The following is a 20,185-nucleotide window of genomic DNA, read 5'->3' as shown; positions in this document are numbered from 1 at the left end:
CTAGAAAATGCAAGAATTAGATTTTTTGCTATGGGTAACTCTTCCACTTGTCTGTTTTTGAAGCTTTTGTAAATCTACCACTTTGATTGAAACTTGTTCAAAACTTTGTTAATTGGATCATTTTAAAAATGTGTCTATTTTAAAAATTAAAAGTGCTGATCTAAACATGTTGGTGTTTGATACACTTTACATTCCTAATGCTTTAAGCAGGAAATTCCAAGGTATTTCTTGACCTATAATTCTACTCATAAAATGAGTCACAGGTTTTTTAGACGGAATCAGATTCAGAGCTTGTCATGAAGTGTGTTGATCACTTTAAGCCATATGTCTCATATATACATATGCATGTTTGTAGACAATGCTGATTTATGCCAATGAAGCCCATTTATTTCCTGCTAACAGGGTTTAAAACTTGTCTTTTGTCTAAGACAATCTTGCCCCATCAAATTGTACATGGGCCTCTTACAGTTTAGATATATATGTATTTAAAGTTCACCTTCCTTTACTTTGTCAGCATTAAATATGTAAAATAGATTTAAAAAAAAGTCTACTTTGATTCGTATCATGGTGGACAGTCATAGGGGGAGATTTATCAAAGCTTGGAGAGATAAAGTGAAGAGAAAGTACCAACCAATCAGCTCCTAACTGTCATTTTTCAAACACAGACTTTAAAATGACAGTTTGGAACTGATTGGTTGGTATGGTATGTAGTCAGGCTTCCCGACAGTGAAATCCCATCATTGGACTTATGATAGGCATCTAAATTACAATGCCTATCATTAGCCCCATGCCGAAATCTTGACACCCGGCATACTGATCGTAGGTAAGCCGGGTGTCGGGAGCGGATAGCCGTGGGGGATAGTGGATTAGGTTTAGGGTCTCCCGGGGGGACTTAGGGTTGGGCACCTCCCCCCGGGAGGGTTAGGGTTAGGCTAGGGGAAGGGGGGGTTAGGGTCAGGCACTGCCGGGGGGAGGTTAGGGTTAGGCACCCCTCAAGGAGGGTTAGGTTTAGGGTGCGGGGATGGGGGGTTAGGTTTAGGCACCCCTGGGGGGAGGATGGAATGGGTATGAAATACCCCGATTCCCGTCAGCGGCAGCCCGACATGAGCAGAGTTCGAAGCAGCAGAAGCCCAACAGCGCTGGAAATCCCAATCGTGGATAGGTGAGTATCTACTAACCTAACCTAACCCCCCTAACCCTAACCCTCCTTAGGGGTGCCTAACCCTAACTTCCCCCCCAAGTGCCTAACCCTAATCCCCCCTCTAAGTGCCTAACCACCCCCTTCCCCGCTGCCTAAACCTAAGTCCCCCGGGGGGGTGCCTAACTCTAAGTCCCCCCGGGGGTGCCTAACCCTAACCCTCCCTCCCCCTAGCCTAGCCCTAACCCTCCCGGGGGGGGTGCCTAACCCTAAGTCTCCCCCGGGAGCCCTAAACCTAACCCTCCCCCCCGCAGCTGTCTGCTCGCGGCGCCCGGCATCACTACGATCGGGATGCCGGGCGCCGGTCTCCCGGCGTTGGGGAAATGCGGGCGTCTACATCTAGACATCCGGCATTTCACCCTTGCCGGGATATGACAGTTGGGAAGCCGGTTGCCGGTATTTAGGCAGTCGGCTTCCCGATTGCATACCGGGAGGATAGGGTTAGGCACTAGGGGGGCAGGTTAGACACCACTAAGGGAGGGCTAGGGTTGGGGGGGAGAGGGTTAGGAATAGCCTTTAAACTTACCCTGTCATGATCTCCATATGCCGGCCTTCCGGCGTCTGTATTTCATCCGCTGGGCTAATGTCTTGCGGTATAACATACTGATTCCGGTTGGTATGTTATCTCTCTCCACATTATCTCTCACCAAGCTTTGGTAAATCTCCCCCATAGAAAGAAGACTGCAAGAGGATTCGTCTGATGGAATCACCAACAGAGGAGTTGGAGAAAAGCATCAGTTGGTGAATGGTGATTGCTGACTATTTCAGAACGTGATCTTAGTGGATTTAGGAGGTGAGACACCAATTGGATTTCCACTAATTCTATCAAGTGTCACAGATATGGACTCTCATATAGCTACAATATAGGATTGCACCAGCAGATGTTCTAACATCCTGAGAGATATTAACACTTGAAATTACTGTAGCTTGTTGTTATTAACATTGTATAGTGGAATACAAATATGAATGAATGTATGAATTGTAGCAAAGCATAAGCCTACTGGTAACTATACTGTATATGTATTTTATAACTCCGCAAATTTGCACAATGGGCTTGATTCAGCACGGATCGCAACTGCGTACGCAGATTAGGAGATTGTAGCGTATTGCACATGCACCACAATGCATGTGGGTGGTGATCGCACTGAGATTGCGCGTGCAGGCAGGAATCTTTTGCAGAGTGAGGGACAGGCCGTGAGCGTTTGGGGGTGATGATGAGGGAGTGGTTGCAGAAATGCAGGCGTGCTCGCACATTTGAACGCTGTTGCATGGGCGTGCATAAATTAGCCGCTGCAATTGCCTATGCAGCCTGAGTACTCGCTGTGTGCGACAAGACTTGCAATTTCTGAGACCTGCTGTAATTGTGCGTGAGGGGCTTATGTGCTTTGCCTTCGATGTTACCAATGTACACACAGGACTGCAAGGTATTATGGATGTGAGAATGCAATAGTGGGCATCTCTATTTAGCAGCTGCATTGTGTGCAATTACGCAGCTGCGATCGCAATTGTGATCCATGCTGAATCAGGCCCAATGTTTCTATATTTTAGTGATCTTTAAATCTGTGGTCACAGTGATAAATACTGCCCTCTTAATATGCTAGGCTGTACTTATAGTTAATCCATTGTGATTCTCAATGTGTTTCTGGTCATGCAAAAAAAAAAGGGCAATAATAATAAATGCAAAACAAACCTGGCATTTAATATTGTTGCCTTTTCAAATCCTGCAGCTAGAACTGCTGACAAGCAGTGACTTTAAAAAGCCAATGTTTAGTAAATATATCCCTTGTTGTCACAATTGGACTTTCTTTCATTGGAATTTTGAACTACTTTTTTTAAAGGGGGTAACAAGAGGATGAACTGGGAATATTTGAACCTAGCTGTCAACTATCTTAAATTCCAGAAACTGTCAAAGTGCTATATTAAAACTATCCCAATATTTTGACTATTTTAAGTGGAAATTTTTGTACCTGATTGTGTTACTGTTTATTTTTTTTAATGCTGGCTACCTGTACATTACATCTACGTTTTATAAACAATTCTTAAGATATGCTTTTATGCTGTACACTCTCCACACTTGTATGTATCTGCCTATTGGATGTAATGTTCATTATCTGCATTCTCATCCGTACCACTTATCTTGTGGTTGCAATGACCAATATCTGTTATTTGTTCTATTGTGTAATATTTCGTTTCTGTACATTTCATGCTTGGCACAATCAATAGTTCCACTGAACCTCTGCTGATCAACATGCTTTTGATCCTCTAAAAGCAGCAATTACCTTACCCAGACTTCAGTCTGCCATTTGTTCTTGAAGCAGATGCTTCTGACAAAGTAGTGGTTGCCACACATGCAAAGACAAAGGGAGAAAATTGTTCAAACAGCTCAAGAAAACTATGCAGAAATGTCCTGCTACATCTTTGCTCCATACGCTATGTAGCGGGCCATGCTAGTGGCGCCCTGCCGTGCCGCTGCTTGGCATTCAGAGATGCATCATGCTGTAGTAAGGTGCAATGTAACGTACTGAAGCCCTGGAAAAGCCAGAGCGTGTAATACAACTTTCTGTCCACCAGATGTCGCTTTTCCTAAACTGCACAGTGTAGGCGTCAAATAGCCAATGAAGCATTTGTAGCGCTGTCTGCTGATTGGCTGACGGAATCTATCATTCATTACACTGTATAGTAGTACTGAACTGCATTTTGTCATGAATGTAGGATTAAATAGTTATCAGAGTTGGCCAGAAGACGCATGCTCACTATTAATTAAAGACAGAGCAATTCAAGTTCAATATTCTTAAGGAACTCGGCCGAACTCAACACATTTGCTCTGAACTGCCCACCACCAGTCATATCTATGCTACAGTATGCAACCCAGCTACATTTTATACGCTAAACCGCTATAACTATTGTATTGTACACCTTACAGGGCCATTCATACTGCACAGTAAACTGTCCTTACATGATGTAAAAAAGCCTGTGGTGAAGACATATGGGAAGTTTTTCATAGAAACAGATAATTTCAGGTTCAATACTCTTAAAATACTCTGCTCAATTTTAAGTATTGCTCCGCACTTTTCCACCTCTCTTCATCTCTAAGTTACTCTATGCCACCCAGTTGCATTACACTCTAAACCACTATTGACATTGTATTGTATACTTTACCTGGTGTAAAGTTGCAGACTTAACATCACATACACTACAGGTGTGATTGCTGATATGGCTGGCATGTGTGGGCAAGTGGGTAAGCTAAAATACTTACAGAGCGGGTACCTCAGGTCCGAGGCCCAGAAAGGGACAATGTTATTTTGTACAACAGTATATTTTTCTTTTCTTTATTTTTAATCTTCAGTACAGGATTAAATAAAGAATTAAATAATATGGTGTGTGAGTTCTGTCATTTATAATAATACATATCTGCGTTGGCCAAAAGATGCACGCCCAATATTAAATAAAGACAGAGCAAATCAAGTTCAATATTCTTAAGGAACTCTGCCAAACTCAATATATTTCTCCCAACTTCCCACCACCAGTCATTTCAATGCTACTGTATGCCACCCAGCTGCATTTTACGCTAAACCGCAGGACACATTTGCAAATACATAAACTGCAGATTTGTATTGAACATTTGTATTGTACACATTACAGGGCCATCCATATTGTGTATGTGTCCTGCGTCCTGCCATCCTGCATCCTGCTGTCCTGAGTACTACTGTGCGTACTCATTCCTGACAATATGGGGGTTCACTATAGACCATATTGCAGGGGTGAGCTGCTCATCCTCATGCACTGGTGAAACAAGCTACTCACCAACAACATTGAAAAATTGTACAGATATGGCTGGTCCTGGACAGTGCGCTCCCTACAAAGGATGTGGAGTGATTTAGTCGGAGGGACCCATGGCGGCTGCAGTGTCTGGGGGTCCACATTAGGTGTAGTAAGTACAGTACTGTACATTAGTATTGTACGGTACATTATATAGCCAATTAGAATCCGCCATAGTGGCATACTGTTTGGCTTAATGTACTGTAAATGACAGTGAGGTGCAGAGAGGTCAATGGCTGGGGAGGCCCTGGCTGGTGTCAGAGTCAAATTTACATACATGCAATACAGGGCAGTACTGTGACGTAAGGTGAATAAGATGCACTATTGTGACATAGCGTGATGTAACGTTAATAAGCTGCAGTACTGTGACATAATGTGAATATTTTTGTCAATGTACAGTAAATACTACTGTAAGCAATTTTGGGTTTAACAATATACAGCACTGTACACTAATCCTGACATCCACAATACCAATGTGGACAGAATACTAGCAACCAAAATAAGAAGGTTACCGTATACAGTATCAAAGTGTTTATACAGTACAGTATACAATTTACTGTAAGGTAAATACTGTAAGTATAGAATACTATAGTAAGACATACATCAGATCTCATCCCCTGTTGGCATCATGGCCACTTGACATACACAGGTTCATTGGAGATGTAGGGGCTTATGTATTAGCATGTGAGATGCAGGCTGTACAGGAATACAAGGGGGCAGGTTGGTATTTTTAAAGAAGTAATCATTTACAGTATAAGAACAAACCACCCTAGTTTTGCCTTGTAAATCATTTACAGTTTAAAATATGGGCATACTGTACAATACTCGCCGGAATTCACGCACAGCCTGAGTCTCACAGGATTTTACAGAAGCCACGTATTCTGTCTGTTTTAGAACAAAAATTATTTCCATTGATGTACTGTTACAACAGTGATGTACAGTAAAATATATAATTTTCTATTTATATATTACTATATTTACCAAAAGTCCATTCCTCATAGTCCTCCTCTCCGTCCATTTGCTCATCTTCTGTGTGTAAAAGAAAGTTTTTTTTGTGAAATGTAATAAATGACAGTAACAGTATACTAGTTTGTTAATAACAGTACTATTTATTACCACTTAACGACATCATCTTCTCGTCCTCCTCCTGGCGCAGTTCTGGGCCTGTGAAAACAAAAGAAAACTAAAGGGTCATTCCATGACATATAGTACACAATACATGAAACTTAAATTCAGATACTGTACCCGCTAACATTTTAGCATATTTATGCTGTTAATAGATTGTAGTATCCAGAACATAAGTAGAAAAATATTTGTAACAGTGGTTGCTACAAGAAGTACAGTAGCCTATGGTAAAAAACAATTATTTAACGGAAAGGGTTTTAATAAGCTACAATATAGTACAGGAGGGAGACAATGTACAGTAGTAAAATACTTATGCATAGGGGAGCTTGGGCTGGACCCTTCCTCCCCCTCTGATGCCTCCTCCTGCCTGCTATGGTGCTGGCGCGGTTGGGGTTGTTGTCCTGTGTAGAAAAAGCATGCAAAAAAATATTGATTTAAAAAAACCTCCTGTAGTACAGTCCTGTACATTACAAGTCTTTCCCCAAACCCTCAATCTATATACTGTCTTAGGCAAATTAAAGCAGGGTTTCCTGTTGCCTTGAAACCCTCCTTCCCAGCCAACACCGTGACCACAATAAAATATAATAGAATGTTACTAGTGCTGCATGTTCTTCTCAGTATCACAAAGAAAATAATCAGCACCACCAGTGGATCTTTGAACTCGTGTTAGCTAGTAATAAACATACCAACTAGGAGATCTGGAAAACATGCACTGTTAGGAGTGCACTGCTATAGACCATCAATAGGGTTAATTATTAATACTGTATAATAATACAATATCCAGTGCATAAGGAGAACAATATGGACATATATGTCCAGGACAGTGCTAAGTTCCGCTGCTGCTCCCCCAGACTCCCAAACTTTCTCCAATGCTTTGTAATGGTGCTCACATCTGAAATAAAGAAATTAATCTCAGGAAGGATGTCCCTATGGCCGCATCTAATGGCTTACTGTGATCTCTGGTCCTGTATATGCTGGAATTATGACACACAGTACACTTTGTATGACGCATATTAATGCTGGTTAAGTGTTAATTATGCCCCCTTCATGGATTGACCACACTCTAAAATCAAGCATTTAGAAACCCCCCTCTCAAAACCTGTGTTTGCCACTCACTGTATACTGTATATAAAAACAAATGTCCTGACTGACTGTCTCATCAACCTCGTGAAATTACATTTCTGGAAGTACAGTATATTCCTTCCATGATTTAAGCAGCCACTAAGCCAGGATATTTCGAAATGCGACTCCTAAGAGCTGAAATGTTTCCTCCTCTTGTGCAAAATCTCAAATTTCTAACAGTCCAAATGACATAGAAACATGAAATTCAGAGAATACTGTACTGTACTGTATGTATAATTCAAGTATAAAAACTTTCTACTGTACAATACAATGAAGGTTTTATTAAACTCCATACCAGAGGTACTGTAGACATTCAAAAAAGGGAGAGAAGTACAGTAATAGAATGCAATGTACTGTACTGTACAGTACACACTGTCTTGAAGAGGGGGGCTGGCTGTAGCATCTTCCTCCTCATTCTCCTCTAGATGCCACTGCTGGCGCCACTGCAGTGGTGTTGGAGATCCTGTAGGAAAAAATTACACAAGGCAACAGTGAAAATCTTTCCCACGTTAAAATAATTTTAATTGATTCCCCAATTTCAGATAATACAGTATACCGTGCTGTACTAGGGCTATTTTGTTAGTGTCAATAATAGACATTCTTAACAGGAAGAGAAGTACAGTAGAGTAGTAGAAAGCGCTATACAGTACTGTTCAGTACAATACTTATGAGGCTGTCCAACACACCTTGCCTTCTAATGCTGTAATTACAGATAATTGGAACCTGACTGCCACAGTTATGGGATGACTAGCAGTAGTAGAGCCAGTGAGAGAGTCCAGAGAGGGCAGTAGGTTGGCGAGATACAGTACCGGAAGGAACAGTAGAGTCTTTAGAGTACAGGAGGTACAGCAGAGTACAGGAGGGAGATAGGCATTCTTAAAAAGAACTGAAAAGTAAAACAGTATACTGTACAGTATGATGCACAGTACTTACTGGCTGCTGGAGGGCTGCGGAGGGACAGTTGTGGCTCCTCAGTCACCTGGTCACGTTGCTGCACTTTGAAAAAAAAAACACTGTAACGTAAGTTTAACTCCAAAAAGTTTTGAAACAAAAAAAACCCTACAGTACAACACAGCGACAGGGTAAAAAAAAATAGCAACCCACCACCTATTAATACATTTACACATTTACACCAATAGGGTAAAAAAACACACAGTAGCCACCTCCATGAATAAATCCTACACATTTACACCACCCTTGTAAAAAAACAAAAACAACAACTGTACTATCCTTACAAAACACGATGTTCTAATAGTATATACTGCCACTAGGGTCTTCCTACAGATCCTCGGAGATGGTTCCCTCATGAGATGGATGCTGGGTAGGCTGCTGATGCCGACGTTCTGTAAAAAAAATTTATTGTTATTTTATTAATATTATATTACATCATGTAACCACAGTATACTGTGCAGTACGGATGGCCCTGTCACATGTACAATACAATATCAGTAGCAGCTTAAAGTCTAAAGCAGCTGGGTTGGCACACAGTGACATACAGTACTGTATTGTAGAGAGGAAAGGAGGGTGGAAATGCAGAGCAATACATAGTCAGTGTGGGGATGGTGCTGAAGTATGCAAAGCGTTCCACACAGGTCACGAACAATAGTGAACTTAATGTAAAATGCTTTGATTGGCAACTTTAAGTGTGTATTCACACCACCCGCAGTTTTATGTTCTGAGACGCAAAATTACATGCGCCTTCACACCACCCACAGTTTTATGTTCTAAGATGCAAAATTACATGCGCCTTCACACCACCCACAGTTTTATGTTCTAAGATACAAAATTACATGCGTCTTCACACCACCCACAGTTTTATGTTCTAAGATGCAAAATTACATGCGTCTTCACACCACCCACAGTTTTATGTTCTAAGATGCAAAATTACATGCGTCTTCACTCCACCTGCAGTTTTATGTTCTAAGATGCAAAATTACATGCGTCTTCACTCCACCTGCAGTTTTATGTTCTAAGATGCAAAATTACATGCGTCTTCACTCCACCTGCAGTTTTATGTTCTGAGACTCAAAATTATTCACTGTACTATCTTTATAAAATGAAGAAAAGCACAGTCGCAAAACACAATGTTCTGTAAGTACTTACTGCTGCTAGGGTCTTCCTGTGGATCCTCGGAGATGGTTCCCTCCTGAGATGGATGCTGATGCCTACATTCTGTAAAAACAAATCCAGTTATTGTATTGTACAGTATATTCATAATTGATACTTGTAATAACCATAGATCAGTCAAATACTGTCTTTGCTACAATAGTTTTTAAGTAAACAAAACCCCCACACAATAGTCCCCCCATGAAAAAGAAACACGGTCAGGTTAAAAAAACAAACACACACACACACACACAAAATAGTCAACCCATTAAAAAACAAAAAATTGACAAAAACAGGGAAAAAATAGAGTACTGTTGCCGTCAAAGTAATCTAAGCAACTATGGGAAGCCCGGCCTAACTTGGTCACATCTGTTACAACCATGCACACTGGAAAAATACAGTACAACACATATTCATGTGTTGGGCTATTCTCTCTTTGTCCCTGAAATAACCCTTGCTCTGACTCAGATAAGCTTATTTATTTTTATTGATATTTTTTTTTTATGTTTTTTTATTTTCCCTATATTTATCTCCTATTTATTTATTGTTGCACTGGCTATTCATTAGTGAACTTCTCCTGCTTAGCAGTTTCTTATTATGCTTATGTTTTAAAATTCCTGAATTAAATTATGTTTTAAACTTTAACTGTATTTATACATTTTACTTTTACAGATGTATGTCTTTTTAGTGTTATTACCATGCACTTTATTTGATTTGCACTCTGCACTTTAAATTTATCCCATAAAACTGGGTATGGGATTCATATTGTTTACATAAAACCACTGTATATAAGCGGAACTGTCGCCTATAGTCAATCCCCCTGTATTACATATTCAAATACAGTTTATAAATATAAAAATAATTATATAAATAGTAGTATACTGTACCTCTATGCAGCTTAGCCCGGCACTTCTGCAGCCTCTCCTCACCCCATATGACAAGGCCACTCCATATCCTTTGTAAGCACCTTATGCTTCTAGCCCTATCCAACTGGGAAAGAATGTCATGGCGGGCCCTAGCATAGACCTTTCATATCTCGCAATTGTAGGCGAGAGGCCTGCCTCTGTGCCTCACTAGAATAAGGAGCTCAGCCCTACTGTATCACCTCATCCAGACAGCCATGTTGAGACTAAATTAACACATGAGAGGAAGTCAGGACATCACTAACATCGGGATGTCAATGCTGAAATGACACATGTAGTTTGACTTCATCTTTGTCTAAATGTGTATTAACATGACCCACAGTTCTGTATTCTGAAATGCAAAAAATTTTTATATTATTTTCATTAATATTATATTACATCATGTAACCACAGTGTACTGTGCAGTACGGACGGCCCTGTCACATGTACAATACAATATCAATAGCAGCTTAAAGTCTAAAGCAGCTGGGTTGGCACACAGTAACATACAGTACTGTATTGTAGAGAGGAAATGAGGGGGGAATTGCAGAGCAATACATAGCAAGTGAGGGGGTGGTGCTGAAACATGCAGAGCGTTCCACATTGGACACGAACAGTAGTGAACATAATGTAAAATGCTTTTATTGACAACTTTACATGTGTATTCACACCACCCGCAATTTTATGTTCTGAGATGCAAAATTACATGCGTCTTTACACGACCCGCAGTTTTATGTTCTGAGATGCAAAATTACATGTGTCTTTACACCACCCGCAGTTTTCTGTGCTGAGATGTGAAATTATTCACATAATACAACCTCATGGGAGGTACAATAATATTGACTGCAAAAGTCACATAAGATGCAAGTAATGATGGTTTACTGTACACTGCATGAACGGAACTGCCGGCCTATCTGTCTTAATTAATTTATTTAGTCTTCAACAGAATTAAATTAATTAATAATTTACACAAATACATTGTCCTTGGGCCTCGAACCTGAGCTGCCAGCTATGTGGGGTGCTCACCTTACCCACTCGGCCACAAAAGCCAGCTTAGCAGTCGTCACACCTGTTGTGTATGTGATGTTAAGCATGCGACTTTACACCAGCCTCCATGTACAATACAATGTCAATAGCATGCTTAGCATGTATTGGCATTGAATAGAAGTGAATGACGGTGGGGGGAGGTGGTGAGCCATACAGTAAGCTCAGTGGGATTGAATAGTAATGACTGGTGGTGGGGTGAGCATGCAGTGAGTTTCACACAGTACATGAACAATAGTGAACATAAATTGCATCTTCGGTATACTGAGACGCACACTTCAGTTACTGCATGTAGAAGAGGCTGCCATGGACAGTGGATCAGCATGCAAAGTCATTTACAGTAGTAGGACCATAAGTATGACACAAATCACAGCATGTAGCACTTTCACACTGTAGGCAGCCTCCCTTTAAGATTTGTGATGAATGCTGAAAAGGACTTGGGTGGATTAACACAGATAGGAAGGGAAGAGGAAAGTGTGGAGCAATACAAAAAGTTGAGCGAATAATTTTTTTAAAGTATTGAACCTGAAATTATCTCTCTTTATGAAAAACTTCCTGTGCATCTTTACAATAGGCTTCTTGACATCATGTAATGACAGTTTACTGTGCAGTATGGATGGCCCTGTAATGTGTACAATACAATGTCTATAGCAGAAATGCCAGGTGGTGGCAAGTTGGGAGCAATGTAATGAGTTTGGCAGAGTTCCTCAAAAATATTAAACTTAATTTTCTCTGTCTTTATTTAATGTTGGGTATGTGTCTTCTGGCCAATGCAGATATGTATTTTTAGAAATCACAGGACTCACACACCAAATGATTTAATTCTGTATTTAATCCAGTATTGCAGATTAATAAAAAAAACTGATGTACAAAATTATATTGTCCCTTTCATTGCCTCAAACCCAAAGCACCAGATCTGTAAGATGCTCACCTTACCTACTCACCCACACACGTCAGCTGTATGAGCAGCTACACTATTTGTGTATGAGATGTTAAGTGTTTGACTTTACACAAGGCTCAATTTATAATACAATGTCAATAGCGGTTTAGAGTGTAATGCAACTGGATGGCATACAGTAACTTAGAGATAAAGGGAGGTGGGAAAGTGTGGAGCAATACATAAAGTTGAGCAGAGTGTTTTAAGAGAATTGAACCTGAAATGATCTCTCTTTATGAAAAACTATCCCTGCATCTTTAGGCCAGGCAGCTTTACACCATGTTGCCACCATGTAGATACCAGTTACCAGTAATGTAGAGCTGAACCGATGTGGAAAGTGCCTAATAGTAGAGAGTATGGATGGCCCGTGATGGGCACAATATACTGTAATGTATATAGCGGTTCAGTCTTGACACAAAGTGATCATTACAAACAGCACTCCAGGAGGTCACCAAAATTGCAAGGACCATGGCACAAATCACAGTGTGTAACACTTTCATACTGTAGGTAGCTTCCTCACCCCACTCCCCTGTGATATTTGTGATGAATGACATGCTGGCTTGGGTTTGGGGGGAAGGGCTCCATCCAGCAATACATTGTCTATAGCAGTTTAGAGTGTAATGCACATTAGTGTATATATCAGATTTTGACGGCTGCGGCTGATTAGACCAGCAGCTGCAACCAGTTCATTGTGCAACAAGGATGAAAGTTAGGATGTTTGGTGGACTCAGCGGTGGCCTCCAGGGGCCAGCACCCTTGGGCAGCTGCCTAAAGCTGCCTACCACCATGATTGCTATAGCCCTGGTTAGCTGCTGTCCAGCACTACAGCAATCAAATCATGCAGCTGTGTCCACCTACAGTGTGTTCAGCCCAATAATAATGTGTTCCTGTGAGATTACCCTTACTGGTCTAGATCTTTTTTATTGTGTTTCCTGTATTACCAATTATTACTGTTAAACATGTGTCAGTCACAGAAGAATGGATTGAAAATGAAAAGAAATCCCAGAATACAATATCTCTCAGTGTAAATGATGATCAGATTGTGCATATATGTAACTGAGACACTATAAGGTAAATGTGGGATGCACTGTAGAAGGTGTAAGAGAGAGTTAATCTAACCAATAAGCTGTATTTAAGTAAAACATTTTATTTACAGACTAAACTGTTTAAAGACCAGCACATGCAGGACTATACAAGAAGTATTCTAGAAATGGCAGAACAGCCGTGCTGCATAGGAGAATTAAGGACTTTCATATAGCAGCCTTGCTACTCAGTGGTCTCCCAGACATTTGTAACAGCACTTGATGTCAGACCAGATGGTGAACTGACATTAGAGTATGTTAAAGGGAAACTTGTGAATTAATTCTATTGCAAAATATAAAATGCAAAAAAGCATGATAAAGTATTGAAAGTTCAGGACTGTTTTTAAAAACACTAGTCAGAGACCAGAAGCATGTGCATGTTTTTTGTGCAAGAAACCTTGTCAATTAAAGGCAGATTGCAGAGTCTGGAAAGTCAGAATGAATCATCTAAAGAAACAAGATGCAAAGCAAAAAGCAAGGATATACAAACACAATAAGAACCTTGTGCATTAAATCAATTCAAGCTGCTGGATTCACTTTGGAGGATCAAGTCATCTTACATTTAATATGAAAACGAAAAGATAAAGTGCACCTAAGGGTTCTAAATGTAATAAAGATTAATCAATTCAGTGTGTTTATAAAAATCCCACGATGTGGGCATGAAACAAAAAAACCTTTAGTCTCCTAGGCAACATTTAAAAAACTAGAAATAAAAACATAAATAGTGTAACCCTTTTAACCTGAATGTATCAGTCTTGATTTAGATTGCTGTCAATTATACTCACATGCATAAAAATAAACATGGGCTCATAAAGGTTTCTCTAAGCTCATTCAGGGTGTAATCTTAACTACAATGTTCTGCAGTCACAGAGTCCCTACTCAATTTGAATTTTGGTACAAAGTATCCCTGTCTGTGATTTTAATTGTATATTTTATAGATTTTATATGTTACATTATCCAGTTGCCAGGGCATGTTTAATACATTTAAGGTAATGCACTATTAGAATCCTCTTTCCTTTACATGCAATACTGCTAGATAAATGTTGACACATTTGAAGAGGTAACAGCAAGTCTGAGGGAACTGAAAAGGTGATTTGAATGGGGACTCTGTGACTGCAGAACATTGTGGTTAAGATTATACCCTGAATGAGCTTAAAGAAACCTTTGTGAGCCCATGTTAATTTTCATGCATGTGAGTGCAATTGATAGCAATCTAAATCAACATTGATATGTTCGAGAAAAAAGGTTTAAACTATGTATGTTTTTATTTCTATTTTTTATCTATAGCCTGAGAGACTGAATGTTTTTCGGTTTCAAGCCCACATCGAGGGACTTAGAGACAAACTGAATTGATTAGTCTGTATTGAATTTAGAGTGCTTAGGTTCACTTTATCTTTTTGTTTTTATAGAGCTATAAAGGAGCTGGAAAATTCTTCTAATGCTGAATGTGCTTTCAATACAAACATAGGCAGTTATAAATGCTTGGTGTATTGACTCAGGAGCTACAAGTCATATGACAAATGATAATACTTTATTTCTCAGTTAGACCAAAGTAATTCACAAAGAATAGCCACAGCTAATGATCATTATATGATCTTAGAAGGAATAGGAAATTATATTTTCTGTCCAGTCTCCAACATTTCCCAGAAAGATACTTATGGAGAATTTATTATGGGCCTGATTCAGCGAAAATTGCAACTGCGATCACACACACAATCAGACGATTGTTGCATACTGTGCATGCGTATGCATCGCTGTGCGTGTGGGCATACACTCCACCTAGATCGGGACTGCGAAAGCAGTGGCTACGCAGACCCATCGCAGAGTGATTGACAGCTAGTACCATTTGGGGGTGGTGATGGGGGGTGGTCAGCAAAATGCAGGCGTGCCAGTGCATTTGAACACCGTTGCCGGGGCATACATAAATAATGTCATACGCAGCCTGAGCTCTCACTGTGTACCAGATGGCTAGAAATTTGTGAGTAAGGTCTGACCTTGTGCATGAGGCTGCGATGGTACTCGATGTTACCAATGGTTTTGCAATGTTGCTAAGTATTAAGGATGTGTGTAAGGTAAAGTGGGCATCTTATGTTGTGCTGCGATGGCATAGTTACCTCAGTGGATTAGAATATGATCGCAGTGAGACTGCGTGCGTAATTGAGATTGCAATCGCATTTGCGATCCATGCTGCATCAGGCCCTATATGTGCCTAATCTTGACACCAATCCATTGTCTGTGAAAAAGCTTACTAAGCAAGGTCATGTTGTGACATTTAAACATGATAAATGCATTATTACAAACACTAGACACACTCTTGCAGAAGGAAAATTCACAAATCAATTGTATCAGTTAAATTGTAATGAAGCTTGTTTATACATTTCAAAAATTGCTCTGTGGTCTTAATCAAATGGTAAGAGCTTGGAATTGTAAAATTAACAAAGTTTTTTTGGAACAGGAGATCACAAGAAGTAAAGCTGACCCATGCCTATACTCAAAGATCAAAGGGGAATGGAGGTATTTGCTCTTATACAGTATGTTGATGATTTGATTATTGTCCATAAAGAAGAAATCACAAAATTAAGTAAAGTCTTAGGGGCATATCCAATTGAGTGTGGGGTTTTGCCCACAAATCACAAAACACTTTGCACACCTTGCACCAAAGTTTGGATTACAGTGAGTATGCGCTCTCCAGACACCCACGATATCCAATAAAAAAAATGGTTGTGGGGTTGTTTGAAGGCAAAATGCAGCTGGAGGGGAATTTTTTCCCATCCAGTCTGTAGCCTTCAGTCTGCTGCCAGGGCTGTGTGCGAGCAGTGGGAGCAAGGTTAGGGGTAGTTTAGTGTAGTGTGCGCAGGTAGCATGAGCAGTACCAGGTGTAACATAGTGTAGTGTGTGCAGGAAGCAGAAGCCAGGTTAGGGGTCATGTAGTGTGTGCAGGCAGTGGGAGCAAGGTAGGGGAAGTGTAGTATAATGTGTGCGGGGAGTGGGTGCAGGATTAGGGATAGTGTAGTGTGTGCGGGGAAGGGATGCAGGGTTGGCAGAGTAGTACCTGACCTGTGTCATGTCCATGGAAAGCTGTCAGTGATGCTGGAGAAGAGATGGAGGAGGAGGACAGTGCTACAGAAGGTTTGTAATTAAAGACTAATTATGCTAATTGGAAACTTCCAATTGTTTAATTAGTCATTAGGACCTGGGAACAGTCCAATCGCATGGTCCAGTAAAAAACAAATGTTAGCTGCTTTATCATCAACAGATGCTGAATACAATTTAGTGGCCTAAGCAAGTTGTTTGGTTACGTCAGCTACTACAGGATTTTGGAGAGTCAGTAGCTCAACTGACAGTATTGTTTGATAACAATCAAGGATGTTTAAAGCTTGCAAACAGTGAAAAACATAATCACTAGAACCAAACATATTGTTATTAAGCATCGTTACCTTTGTGATCTAGTGGAGCAAGATGTGATTCTGCTTTCATACTGTGAGACCAAAAATATGTTGGCAGTTGTTTTGACAAAGCCAATCCAAAGGCTAACATTTGAGGACATTAGCTCCAAGATGGGACTGGTTTGAAAAGCAGTTGTTGAGTGGGGGTGTTAGACATGTGTCATTTTGATATTGCAACTATTATTAGCAACTGTGTTTGTTATACATGCAGATGTCTATCAGTGTTCAGCTGTTGATTCAATTAGATAACAATGAAAGTAGCTAGGCGGTTTGTTTTTATACAGACTCTGTTAAAAAAGAATGTGTGCCTTCTTTCCTTTCCTCCATGTTGAAAGCATGTTAAGACTGCAGCATGTGTTTGATCCTTTTTATACATAAATAAAGGATTCCCGTTTGATTATACTTTCTGCTGCTCCTATATAATTTATTGCATCGCATTGTGACTTTGACACATTTTTGGCAAAAAATACACCCAATGCTAGCAGAGTAGATTCTTGCAGGACCTGGCACTCCGAGAGGGGCTTCTTGGTATGACATCTGTATTAAAATAATTTTAATTCAGGGCCAAAACCCCCAGTGAAGTATAGTATTAATAATACCCCTTTTACACCAAAATCCCGGGTCTGACCCTGGAATTTGAACACTGGTCAATCCCGGGTCGAACTCAGCTTCAGACCCCGTTTACACTGCAATTCAACCTGGGTTATTCCCGGGTTTCGCCCCGTTCACACTGAACCCGTGTAATCCCTGCTTTTCCCTATAGATGTCATTAAAAATTGACTTTTTTAAGGGCTGACAAAGATGAGGTCACAAAAGGCAACAAAAGAGAGGGGTGGGGACTGCTTACAGCATTGCTACAGGTTGCTGTTCTGGCTGTGGCAGGCTGTGTATCAGCTTGTCTTTGTGGCTGCTGGTCAGGCTGTGGTGCAGCCTGCAGTTCTGGCTGTGGCAGGCTGTGTGCCTGCCTGCTTTTGTGGCTGCTGGTCAGGTTGCTGTGATGTAGGAGGTTAGGCAGGCAAGCGATGGCTTCATGTGCATCTCTCTCTGCAGGGCACTGACAAATTACATCACCTGCCTGTGCCCCAGAAGCTCCAAACAGCATCTTTCAGAGCTAGCCGGGTCAAATAAGTAGGGTAGCACCCGTTCACACTGCCTCATGACCCAGGAACAACCCGTGTTCAACCCTGCTCTCAACCCGAGTAAGATTCCCGGGTAAATCAACCCGGGAAATTTTTCTGGGAGCCGTTCACACAGAGCATCGACCCGGGTCGACCCGGCAATAACCTGGGTTATTCGGTTGGTGTAAAAGGGGTATAATATACACTGCCTGTTAAACACACACAAACTTGGCAATGCACATAATGAAAAGGGGTGCAGAATGAAGTTATATTAAGGAATGTTGTATATTGAAAAGAACATGCATAGTTTAACAAACCTATCACTTTTGTGGCTGAAGTGCTTGGTTTATTTGGGCCCCCACAAAAGAAAACATCTTGGTGGTTTGGTTAAACCAAACTACCAGTGGGCTTAAGGCTAACATTGATGAACATCAGTTTTTCCACATTTGTAGGTGGAAGCCTCCTGCAATGAGTGCTCACATGGTTTCCAGCTGTGCTAAACACTCCTTCAGAGTACACACTAGAAGTAGGCAGCCTAAGTACACCATAGCTAGTTTGTACAAGGTGCTCCAAATTGCCTTTTTTCCTCCCAGTATTCAAAGGGACAGTGTGAGATGCTAAGTTGCACATTATCATTAAAGTAATCCTCCACCATTCTATTGATTCTTACTGCATCAGAAATAGTTAAGGTATAGGTGTCAATATATGTGCGCAACTCTTTTAAACCTGACCAGATGTCAAAATGTTTCACTCTGGTGCGTGGAGTTGACTCATCATCAGTGGGTCTCTTGGAAAAGGTCAGTTTTTTTCCTGGCAGCAGCAATTGTAGAAGATCTGTGTCAGTTGGAAAGAAAGATATTACATATGACTTGAACTTGGGTTTAAGTAAAGTTGCCAAAATGCAGTGATCCAATTCAAATATGCTGCAAACCATTTGGTAATGGCAAAGTGAATGAAGAACTCAATCTACTGTATAAGTCCAACATATTTAATGGAAGATCTTAGTTTTATCTCCTCCTTCAGTTTCTCTAGCTGCATTTCTTGTAGTTTAATTAAGGGTATGACCAGACTCAGACAGCTGCAGTAAGGCAACTTACTGCCCCCCCCCCCCACCCCTCCTTATCTCATGGCTTGCTGTGTATGATATGATGGCTTATGGCTTATTGCTGTTCCTCCAGTCACTGAAGCAGATAAAGGGTAATATTCTACCTGGTTACTACCTCTTGCTTCAGTTGGTGACATGGCAAATTGAACTATTATTACAGCTGCTGCAATCTTCTACATGCAGTTGCTGAATTTCAAAATTGCCCAGAAATGTTATGGGCCACAGTCATAATATCCTGAAAAGACCTGTCATTATTTTTAAGAACTTCTGAACCACTAAGTTTGTGCAAAACATTGTATGTGTTGAACTTCTAGTACTTCAAGTAGTACTTCTAGTACAATGTTACTTGCATTATCGGTAATGACAAATCCTGAGGATAGTCTTAGCAAGGTAAGCCATTTAGCCTCTTGGTAAAACCAGTGATATAAAGAGTATATTTGTGTTTAATGTCCCAGTATAAGTGAGGACTTTCTGCTCTGGTAAAATAGAATTAAGATGGAATTTGGTAGTGGGGAGACATAACCTCAACTATCTGTCTAAAACCAGATGCATTGATGGTGGATAATGGAGGCAGATCTAATGCTAACATAGGCATCATGGCTTCAGTGATCCACTATGCAACAGGATGGTGGCTGTCATACTTGGTTCCTCTTGCAAATGATTGTTTCACAGTCAATTGTAGTTTGAAACTACTAGTCTTTTTGGTCCCCTTTTGTGCTAAGGATTCACCCTCAGCAGCAGCAGTAGCAGCTGTACTGTGCAAGAATTCTTCTTGGGAATCATGGATAAGGAAGTCAGTCTGCCCTTTTAAATTGCAGGACTACATCTGATCATTAATGAGGAGGTCGATGATGAAGGTGTTGGCAGTAGAGCTTGCATGTCCTGATATCTATCCATGCTGCTGGTAGCTGATGCTAGATTGCTTGTTATGATAAATAATTTAATGAACTTGATGCAAATGATAGGAAGGAGGTGGAAGGATGGTTAAGGTCCATATTTCTACTTACTTTGGCACTACAAATGGCACAGATGCCTTGACAAATGTTATCAGGAGTTGGGTAAAATTAATTTGACATGGAAGAGGTGGCTTCTTCTTATTACTGGCAACAACTGTCCAGTGTCCAGACCTGCAAAGAGGCAGGAAGGACCACAAATCTCTGACTGTGTTTGTGTGAAGCTGC

General features: G+C 40.6%; 1 long non-coding RNA gene across 1 annotated transcript in view; it reads right to left on the bottom strand.

Moving 5' to 3' along the window:
* Positions 1–8,527: 8,527 nt before the first annotated feature.
* The window catches only part of LOC148523830 (uncharacterized), a 108,509-nt gene continuing 96,851 nt past the window's right edge, over positions 8,528–20,185 (bottom strand). Inside the window, exons 3-4 of the long non-coding RNA XR_015878417.1 lie at positions 9,368–9,436; positions 8,528–8,607 (exon numbers count right to left, since the gene is read on the bottom strand). This is a non-coding gene — a long non-coding RNA (uncharacterized LOC148523830). The remainder of the gene's footprint in view (positions 8,608–9,367; positions 9,437–20,185) is intronic.

Source organism: Taudactylus pleione, unplaced genomic scaffold, assembly GCF_031769625.1.
Source record: "Taudactylus pleione unplaced genomic scaffold, aTauple2 ptg000127l, whole genome shotgun sequence".
Lineage (NCBI taxonomy): Eukaryota > Metazoa > Chordata > Amphibia > Anura > Myobatrachidae > Taudactylus > Taudactylus pleione.
This window is presented reverse-complemented; position numbering and strand designations above follow the sequence as displayed.